Below are 11,267 nucleotides of genomic sequence, written 5' to 3'. Positions count from 1 at the left end.
CTCTGGAAAAGGGGATAGCTCAATGCCCTGGAAAACAAACACCTGGTTGATTCTGTCGAGACGTCGCAGGATACGACGCTTGCTGGGCTCCATAAAGCGAAACAGGCGCTGGACCAGCATGTAAGTTGGCTCGGGTGCTGGTGGTGGCGGTGATACTGCTGCTGGTGCTGTAGAAGAAGATGGTCCTACTGCTGCTGTGGAAGATGAGGGTCTAGCTACCTCGACTACTGCTCTAGCTCGAGAGCGGCGCCTGGAAGGGGGCTTCTCGTGTACCCACCCACCCCACGGGATAGTAACTTCCTTCTCATCCTCGTCCGGGGGTGGTGGAATCGCATCATCATCCCTCCATGGGGCGCTAGCCAACTCAACCATCCTAGTGACCATGGTGGAAAATGGCAGAAGGCCACGGATGTGAGAGCGCCACATGCTTCTCCTGATCAGCCGGGGGAAATATACCTCCTTCCCCTCCATGACACAGCCAATCAGAAGAAGCATATCCACCAGAATCTCAAAAAAGTGTGTAGTAAGCAGGACATAGTACGCGAATATCTGCTGCCAGGTCCTAGCCTCCTTAGTCAGATAGGTGAATAGCATCCCCTTGGGCCTTGTGTTGGTAGACTCCATCACCCAAGGGGCGTCCGGCGTGGCAATAACGCTCTTCAGCGCCTCATAATCAAAAGTCATAGTGTTTATTGTAGTCTCTGCCTCCTGATATGCACAAATATCACCAGTCCGAGGTAGGCACTATAAAACACTTTCAATAGCTGCCTCAATGATCGAGATCTGCCCACCCCGTAGGTGCACTGAATCCAGAGTCTCTCGAAAGAAGTTACAATAAAACTCCTTGACCCAGGAAGTGTTGATCCGTCCCAAATCCCTATCAATAAAGCCAAGCCTAATCCCTGAATACGGGCCTCAATGGGTTCCTTCAGATCGTCGGGTAAGGCCAATTTCTTCTCAATATTCAAGTTCGTCTTCCGATAGGTGGGAAAATGGAGCTCACAGTAGAGATTTGGGAACATGTATGTATCGGTGGGCGGCTTTAGCTGATTCTCCTTATCCACCTTAGTAATTGGATTCTTGGCATAATGGACATAAGGGGAAAGGGTAAGATCTTGAGATTTCTTCCTCTTTTTGGAGGTAGTGGCCTTTTCTATTCCTCTATCGGCCATCCTGAAAATCAAATATGATATATAAGCACTTAGCCAAGTAGAGAGATAGAAAGCAAGTAATGGGATAGTCATGAAGTGAGTTAAAAATGAAGAAAACTTGGAATGCAAGTAACTATAAAAGAGAAAGATAAGGTCACAAACCAAAAATTCCAACATCAAACACATCATGCTTGTTGATTAAGTTCAATGAGCATCATACCCAAAAGAATGGTCAATGGATTAGATTAAAACAAAAAGGAAGGTGCGTAAGGTAAAATAAGTCAGAAGTTAGAAAATTCTATTCAAAAGTTAGGGATATGATGGACATTGTTTCAATCAAATGAGATTTACAAAGCAAAGAAAACAAGCATGCTCACAATCATGAGAAAAGTGCAGTCATTGATGATGAAATATGAAATTGCAAAAGAAGCAATTACTTGGAAGCAAGTCATCAATCAATGTCGTGATCACTGGATTGCAGTAATTGGTGGAAGTGTATGGAACATGCACTAAGTATAACGAAAAGCAAATTGAAAAAATTTAGACCAAGAAAGTCAAACTAGTGAAAATCACCAATATTGGAAATGAATGAATCCTTTAGAGAAATTGTAGGGTATAGTCAAATGTAAAGTTGAATTCAAATCAAAAGGTATTTGACTTATTTTTGAAAAGCGAAGCCTCAAAAGGGTCCAAACTAATGAGCGATGTGAGGTTAGTTGACATAGAAAACCGTCAAATAATTCCTCACTACACTTTTCCAATGCATACGAACGGAAATTAAATTGGATGCAGGAATGTTAACCCAAGTAACCTAAGAATTGAACTTGGCGAGGTTGGGCAACCTTAATTGAGGAAATTGCAAGTTCAATTCCAGGTAATAGGTTGGAATCAAGGAATTTATAAAAATTTGGACAGCATCCCGGCAGTAAAATGGACGTTCCCGGATAGTAAACAGCAGGAAAAAATGCAAGTATATGAATCCAAAGGAAATTACAACAACATGATCAAGCAAGGATTGCATATATGCAGCAGCAAACCGAAGGTCACAAACAGAGTTTAGCAGGCAGCAATGAAATAGCAGCAAAGCAGTATTAATATGGAAACAGAACAACCCATGAACCATCACTCAGCAAAAAGAGAATATGCATTTCAAACAGATAAACACGAATGGAGTAATTATCAGGCCTAGAATCCTCTATCCAGAACCTAACTACCTAACAGCAGACATCTCTATCTATCCTAACATGCAAAAATTAAATTCCAACTAAAAGACTAACAGTAAACTAATGAAAATAAAATAAAATGCAAGGAACAGAAACAGGGGATGAACCTGGAAGCAGACTAGGGATGGAATGGGGGGAATTGAGAAAGGAACGGAGGAGAGGGCAGATAACTGCACTCACCGGTGGTGGAGGGTGGCGGCGCTCGGTTGAGGCCGCGATGGTGAGAACAGGGAAGGCGTGAGAGTGAGAAAGGAGGGATGAGTGAGAAAGAGAGAGAGAGAGAGAGAGAGAGAAAGAGAAAGAGAGAAAACGGGGGTGAGAGAGAGGAAGGGCGACGGCAGCGGCGCGGTCGGCGTGGTGGTCGGAGGTGCGACGGAGATGAAGAAGGGGGTAGGAGAGGTGTTGGAGAAGAGGGGGGTGTGAAGGGGGTGCTTTTGCGCGAGTGTTCGTCACGCCCTAGGGTTATCCTGATTTTAGAATCGACGCGGGCGGGCACAGCGCGTGTCCGCGTGCATTGATGAATTTAGGGATAGACGCGAGAGCGTCCCGTGCACTCATGCGTGACTGGAAGAATTGGCAAGGACGCGCTCGCGTACAGTACGCGTCTGCGTACTATGAGTTGGGCTGAAGGCTTAGTGCTGGCCTAGCGCCAGCATAACTCTCTGGACAAATGTATGGGCTGGTACCAGCCGCTTAGGGACGCGTACGCGTAACGTGTGCGTCCGCGTGCATGGCCACCTAGTCTAGAGGCGCGCAAGCGCGATGTGCACGCTTACGTGTCTCCCCTCAATGCTATATGGACGCGCACGCGTACGGTGCGCGTCCGCGTGGGACGAGTTGGGCTAACAACTTAACGTTCGCACAAGAGAGGCCCAACTCTCTGGAAAATCTATGAGGTTGCATCCGCTCATGGACGCGTGCGCGTGATCAAAAAGTACACCATTTACAAGGATTTTTCCTTCAACTACTAACAAGCATAACATACATGTTAAAATGCTAACAATCAATTCATTAAAACAACTAAAATGACATAGAAAACTACCTAAAATGGTAGCTCAAATCACTTATTGATGAAATCTGCAAGAGGGTGGAAAGAGTATACCATGGTGGGGTGTCTCCCACCTAGCACTTTTGGTTTAAGTCCTTAAGTTGGAGATTTGGGAAGCTCTTGTCATGGTGGCTTATGCTTGTACTCATCCTTGATTCTCCAAAGATCTTTGTGCCTCAAATGGTTGACAGAAATTCCAACCTTCTTCACCAAGTTTGGATGGAGTTCCACCCAAGATATGAGCTCCCTTAGTTGGTCTTCGTACTGCGATCCGGGATCCCATATCTTATTTTCGTACCCATCTTCTAGTTGAGCTTCATGGACTTTCCGTTCGGGTGGTTGATAAGAAGAACAAGCAGAATTCTCTCTAGCATACCAAGCCTTCTTCCCAGACCAACACAAAATAGCATGCTTCCAATCATACTTTCCACATTTTGAAGCTTTGACCTCAATGAGCCTAATTCCAAACTTCCAACCTCTACACAATCCTTTCTACTCTTAATTTCACTAAGAGTTCTAAGTTGTCCATCATTTTCAATCAAGCCATATTCAAGTGAGAAAGTGAAGCCTAAGGGTAGGGGTTTTACCCACTTGAATGGTGTGTTGGATGGTAACTTAGGGAGGGGAACCTCCCCACACTTAGACAATGCAAGGTCGGTTTCTTTTTTCTCTTCTTTGTGTATTTCTACCTCGTGACAATTCTTTTCAACTTCTTCTTGCTTGTTGACCTCTTCCAATTCCTCCTTATCATCATTCAAATCAAACTCGGGAGGTCGTGTGAGATCTTCTTCCGCATCAACTTCACACTCATTGAGAGGGTCTTCAACAAGGTTACCAATAGTGCTTGGTGTGGAGTTGCCTTCAATAGCTACATTTTCATGCCCCAAAGGAGAGGATTCCACTTTTGATAAAAATTCATTGATGATTGAATCCATCTCTTGATCAACCTTTTCATATTCTTCAATTTTGATATGCTCCGGAGGTTGTTGGGGTTCACATGGTGGTTCCGCATCTCCTAAATCTTAAACCACTTCTCCCCTTTCTTCAATGACTCTAGGTTTCTCCAATTGCTCTAACACAAAGCTTGACTCTTCCTTCTTCTCCACCGAATTTTCCAATCTCTCTTTCATACTTTGCTCCTCTTTTGATTTTTCACATGTGACTATGGAAGCACCTTGAGTGTTCAAGCATTGGTAGGCTAAAGTATGTACTACCTTAGTCAAATTAGTCACAAACTCTAGGGTGTTCCTTTGCATATCCGCTTGTCCTTGAAGTAGCAAGGTGAATGAGTCATCTATTGGGGTTTGGAGTGGGTAGAGAGGTTCATCAATTTGGAGAGAGGGTTCATAGTAGGAAAGTGATTCTTCTTGGTAAGGGTATGGAGATGGCGTGCATTGAGGTGGTTCATGGTAATAGTCATGATAAGGTTGTGGTGGTTCTAGAGGTTCTTGCTCATAATGGTCATAAGAATATGGTATGGGTGATTGGTATGGAAAGGCTTGTGAGTATGGTTGAGGTTCATGTTGAGGATAAAAGTCATAGGCACATAATGGTGTTGATTGATTATCCAAAAAGGATTCACCATAGCCATTGAATTGACATGCATTAGGATGGTGATTATACCTATATGTATCCGGAGGTTGTTGCCAATAGGAGTGATCAATTCCTTGAGGCTCCTCCCATCTTGAAGTTTTCTATCCTTGGTACATGTTATCATTAAAGTCCACGTTTCCTACAATATAGTTGGAGCCAAACTCATAGCCAAAGTGAGAATTCATGATAGCAAGAGAAAATAAGAAACAAAAGCCAATAGGAAATAAAGAAACAAAGTCCTAAAATTAGCAAAAACTAACAAGTAATCCAAAAATCAAGCTATTCACAATATTCACATATATACAATAAACCAATAACATAACACCATTGCAATTTCCCGGCAACGGCGCCATTTTGATGATTAGATTCTTGACGGTTTAGAATTCACAAATGAATTCTCGTTGCAAGTATAGTTTCTAAACCAAGCAATAATCCTTTCATACAAAAATTTGTGTTTGTCACAAGTAACAAACCCCTAAATTTATAAACTGAAGTATTTAACCTCGGGTCGTTCTCCCTAGGAATTGCAATAAAGTGTCCTTGTTATTGGTTATGAAGTATGTTTTGGGGTTTTGAGGTTTTAGACAAGAAACATAAATGGTAATGAAAGTAAACTAATAACTATGAAAGCTCTTGGCAAGGTTATGAGAACTAGAAGTCCTATCCTAGTTATCTTCCTCAATTATGACCACAATTATCCATTGCTACCACTTAGTTAACCTCTACAATGGAAGAAAGTCAAGTGGATGAATTAACTTAATTCCACAAGTCCTAGCCAACTCCCAAGGGAAAGACTAGGTTTAGTTGTATCCAAATCAATTAGCAATTTCTAATTATCAATCTACAAAGGAATTAGATAACTCAAGCATCACTAATTACTCTACCAAAGCCAAGAGGAGAAAAGTCTATGCTAAAATCCAACCAAGCATTTCATCAAACACTTGGAAGGCAAAAAAAGAAGCATAGTAAATTGATAACAAAAATAGAATCTAACAACAATAGAATGTAAGAAATCAACAACAACAATAAAAGGAAACACAATTATTATGAATTACCTCAAATTGCATTGAAAGAAAATAGAGTGAACAAGAATAGATCTACAAACAAAGTAGAAGAAAGTAATAACAACAATAGAAGAATGATAAATGTAACAATATGGAATTAAGAAGGAGAGGTAGAAGAGAGCATTGAAACCTAGATCTAAGAACTAAACCTAATCCTAATCCTAATTCTAGAGAGAAGTGAGAGCTTCTCTCTCTAAAACTAACTAAAACTAGCCTAATGTGTGTGTATGATTCTCCATGCTCTTTCCTTTCATTCCTTGGTCTTTTTAGTCTTTTTCCCGCCAAAAACTCAGCTCCAAATGGGGCTGGAAACCCTCTAAAATCACCAGGCACGTTTTCCTCTTTAAAAATCACGTGCGGTCATCGGTGCGTGCGCGCACAGTGCGCGCACGCGCCCCTGGAGAATTTTGCGATCTGCGCGTAAGCGCGTAGTGCGCGTGCGTGCCCATGGAGTTTTCTAAACTTTTTGCTTTTCATGATTTCTCCATTTTGTATGCTTTCCTTTCACTCCTTTGATCTCTTCCTAGCCCTTTTTAACCTGAAATCACCTAGCAAACACATCAAGGCATCTAGTGGAATCAAAGGCAAATCAAAATTATCAAATTAAAGATCTAAAAAGCATATTTTCACATCTAAGCACAAGTACGGAGGCAATCACAAAATCATGCTATTTCCTTGAATAAATGTGAGGAAAGGTTATCAAAATGCTCTAAATACAACACAAGATAAATCCTACAAAGGGGGTTTATCATGTATCTGAAGAAGAGGCACAGAGAATTCTATGGTATTGCCATGGTTCGAACTATGGAGGACACTTTGGAGGTGAGCGGACAGCCACTAAGGTACTCCAAAGTGGCTTTTACTGGCCTACTCTCTTTAAGGATTCTAGAGAGTTTGTCCGTAACTGTGACAGTTGTCAGAGGACTGGCAATCTCTCCCATGGTCACAGCATGCCTCAGCAAGGAATCCTAGAAATTGAGTTGTTCAATGTATTGGGCATAGATTTTATGGGACCCTTCCCGCCTTCATACTCAAACGTCTACATCCTTGTGGCAGTAGATTATGTGTCTAAATGGGTTGAAGCAATAGCAATACCCACTAATGACACTAAAGTAGTAATGAAGTTCCTCCAAAAGAACATTTTCAGCAGATTTGGTGTCCCTAGGACACTAATTAGTGATGGAAGAACTCATTTCTACAACAGACAGCTGGATTCTGTCTTAAGCTGATACGGTGTTCGCCATAAAGTAATGACACCGTATCATCCCCAAATAAATGGACAAGTTGAAGTCTCAAATAGAGAACTAAAGCAAATCCTAGAGAGGACAATAAGTGCCTCTAGAAAGGATTGGGCTAGAAAGCTTGATGATGCTCTGTGGGCATATAGAACAACTTTCAAAACCCCCATCGGAACTTCACCATATCAGTTAGTATATGGGAAGTCTTGTCATTTGCCAGTGGAACTAGAACACAAAGCCTACTGGGCTACTAGATTCCTCAACCTTGATGCTAAAGCAGCGGGAGAGAAACGGCTTCTCCAACTAAATGAGTTGGACGAATTCCGCCTGAATGCATTTGAAAATGCAAAAATTTATAAGGAAAAGGCAAAAAGGTGGCATGACAAGAAGTTATCTTTCAGAGTCTTTGAACCAGGACAGAAAGTCTTATTCTTCAACTCAAGGCTCAAATTGTTCCCAGGGAAACTCAAATCCCGCTGGCAGGGACCGTATGTGATTACAAGAGTATCACCTTACGGACACATAGAACTTCAAGGAAAAGATCCTGAAAACCGGTTCACTGTCAATGGACAAAGGGTTAAGCATTACCTTGAAGGCGATATAGAGCCAGGAGGCTCAACACTGCTGCTAAGTTAAGCACAGTAAAGTCCAGGTTAAGACATTAAAGAAGCACTTGTTGGGAGGCAACCCAATAATCACTCATACTTTATTAATTTTCTAGTTACTTTCATTTTATATAGTTCTCCTTTTAATTAGTTTTTCATTGTGTTTTAAGTTAATTTTAATGTTAGTGATCATGTACAGTGCTTAAACAGAGACAGAATGAAGCAGAACAGCAAACAGAATAACCTGGAATAAGGATCTTGCTAGCGTTAAACACCAGAAAGGGTAGGCTATTGGGCATTTACATGCCCATGGAGGCAGCAGGCCTGGCGTTAAACGCCAACCAAGAGGCCTTGGCTGGGCGTTTAACACCATGAAGGGAGCACAAGCCTGGCGTTTAAACGCTAGCCAGGAGGCTCTGGCTGGGCGTTTAACGCCCCATAGGGAGGACTACTCTTTGCGTTAAATGCCAGAATGCTAGCATTCTTGACGTTTAAACACCAGCATGGCAGCATGGAGGTAACTTCAAATTTTCAATCTTTTCTTGATTCAACTCATCTTCATCCAATTTAATTTAAAAAATTCTTTAATTTTTATATCAAATCTTGTTCAAATACCTCAATTTCAATTTAATTTCAAAATTAAAACATTTTTTCAAAATTTTTCAAATCCTTTTCAAAATTTCAATCTTTTACAACTTGTTTTCAAAATCTTTCAAATCTTTTCTTATCTTGTTCATATTTTTTCAAATCTTTTTCATACTTCATATCTTGTCTTTAATGCCTTTTCTATCCTCTTTAAATCTTTTCCTATCTTTTCAATTTAACAACTTATCTTTTTTTATCTTTTTCAAAAATCTTTATCTTTTATTCATGATTATTTTCGAAAATCCCTCCCCCCCTCCCTATATATATGAGTGCCCGTGCCTCTCTCCCTCACTCATCACCTTTCATTCGAATTCTCCCCTCTCTTTCCTTCTGACCCAGTTTTCGGCCCAGAACACACAGATTAGAGGCTATAAAGTGGGAGAATGCATCCATTCATAAGCAGGCTCTCATAATTCACTTTTCATGATTTAGATGTAGTTTTTAGAGAGAGAGGTTCTCTCCTCTCTCTTAGGATTTAGTTTTAGGATTTAGGATTATTTCTTCTTCATCACAGGTTCAAAGTTTCTTTTATTTATTTTCAATTTAATTTATGAACTCTTCTATGTTACATATAATTTTCTTAATTAATGTTATTTGAGGTATTTCAGTTTATGATTGTTTTATTTATGCTATGAATGCTTTTGATTTATCCAAATTATTTTTATTCCAGTAGATTTATTTTTCTCCTTTTGGTCTTGGTTAAGAAATCAGTAACTCAGGAGTTATCAAACTCAACATGATTGATAATCGTTATTTTTGCTAATTGAATTGAACTTCAATAATCCCAATCTTTCCTTAGGGATTAACTAGGATTTGAGGATCTAACTAATTAGTCACTTGACCTTCCCTTGCTCTAGCAAAGGTTAACTGAGTGGAATTAAGATTCAATTTTCATCATCATTGATAAGGGTAACTAGGATAGGACTTCCAATTTCTCATACCTTGCCAAAAGTTTATTTTACAGTTATTTATTTATTTACAGTCATTTACTTATTTTAATTGCAATTTAAATTACTTGTTCCTTATCTTCAAAACCCCGATTTACAATCTCCATAACCAATAATAAGAACATACTTCCCTGTAGTTCCTTGAGAAGACGACCCGAAGTTTAAATACTTCGGTTATCAATTTTTAAGGGGTTTGTTACTTGTGACAACCAAAACGTTTGTAAGAAAGGTTGATTGCTTGGTTTAGTAACTATACTTGCAACGAGAGTTTACTATAACTTCTGAACCATCAATCTTCCAGTTCTTATCAAAATGGCACCGTTGCCGGGGAATTGCAAACGTGTGCCTTATTATTGGTTATTGTAAATATTTACTTTTTACTTGTTTATTTGTTTTTATTTTTATTTTTATTTTTGTTTTTTCATAAATTAAGAGGTTATTGGTTTTTATTTAGTTATTAAAAATTTTTTCAAAAAATTGTTCTTCGTATTCATCTTGACCTTCAAGTTGTTCTTAGTTGTTTTCTTCGTTTTGATCTAAAAATTTTTAAGTTTGGTGTCATTTTATTGTTTTTCTCTTTCCTCATTAAATTCAAAATATTCAAAATTTAAAACTCAAATTTCAAAATTTTAAATTTCAATTTTCAAAATTCAAATTTAAAAATTTAAAATTCAAATTTCAAATTTCAAAATTTAAATTTTAAAATTTAAATCTTTTTCAAAAAAATCATATCTTTTTCAAAATCTTATCTTATCTTATTTCAAAAATCAAATTTCAATATTTAAATTTCAAAAATTCAAATTTCAAATTTCAAAATTCAAATTTCAAAAATTTAAAATTCAAAATTTAAAATTTCAATTTCAAATATTAAATTTAAAATTTAAATTTCAATTTGTTTTTATTTTCATTTTTAATTTTATTTGCTACTATGAACTCTCACCCCATCGCTATGAGTCTAGTTACAATTATGTTGCAGGAAGAAGAAATTACAATGAGAACAGGCATCAAGATTGGAACAATCAAAGATGGGAGGAGCCAAAAGGATTTGATCAACCCTCATAGCAACAACCACCTCCAATGGACTATCAACAACCACCACCATGTGCCTATAAACCCTTTCCTCAACATAACTTTGGACCACCATACTCACAAGCCCCTTTTCACCATTCACCTCCATATGACCCTAACCCGTATCCACCATACCAACCATCTTATGAGCCAAATGAACCCTCATATCCACCCCAAACCTCCATGGAAAAAGCACTTACTGATCTAAACTCTATTATACAAGCTCTCGTCGCCCAAATCGGACCACCAAACACCTTCAACAATCAACCCTCAAGCTCTAGTGCACTTCCTTTTCAACCACAGAATGATCTCTCCATCCCATCACCACCAACCATGGAAGAGCACCCACATCCATCAATCCAAGAGCAACATGATCCCAATGATGCTATTGACATGGAACAAGAGAGAAGGGATCATCTTTGCGAATCCATACTTCATAAGGAGCTAGAGGAGGCCCTAAAGGTGGAGGTAGTAAAGACCCTTGAAGATGAAAGAATAGTTGAAAGGAGTTGTCATGGAAAGAAAATCATCAAGGATGAGTACGATTTTATATTAAAACTACTGGACAAAGCAGTAATTATTGAAGAGAAAAAAGTGGTTGAAGACTTGCGAGATGCTGAACCTCCATGGGAAAGTCAAGACAAAGAGCCTCCTTCCAAGACGGTTGCATTTGATGTTGAGGAGG

The sequence above is a fragment of the Arachis ipaensis genome, chromosome B09, assembly GCF_000816755.2.
Source record: "Arachis ipaensis cultivar K30076 chromosome B09, Araip1.1, whole genome shotgun sequence".
NCBI lineage: Eukaryota > Viridiplantae > Streptophyta > Magnoliopsida > Fabales > Fabaceae > Arachis > Arachis ipaensis.
The sequence above is the reverse complement of the archived record's forward strand: the minus strand, read 5'-3'. Positions refer to the sequence as shown.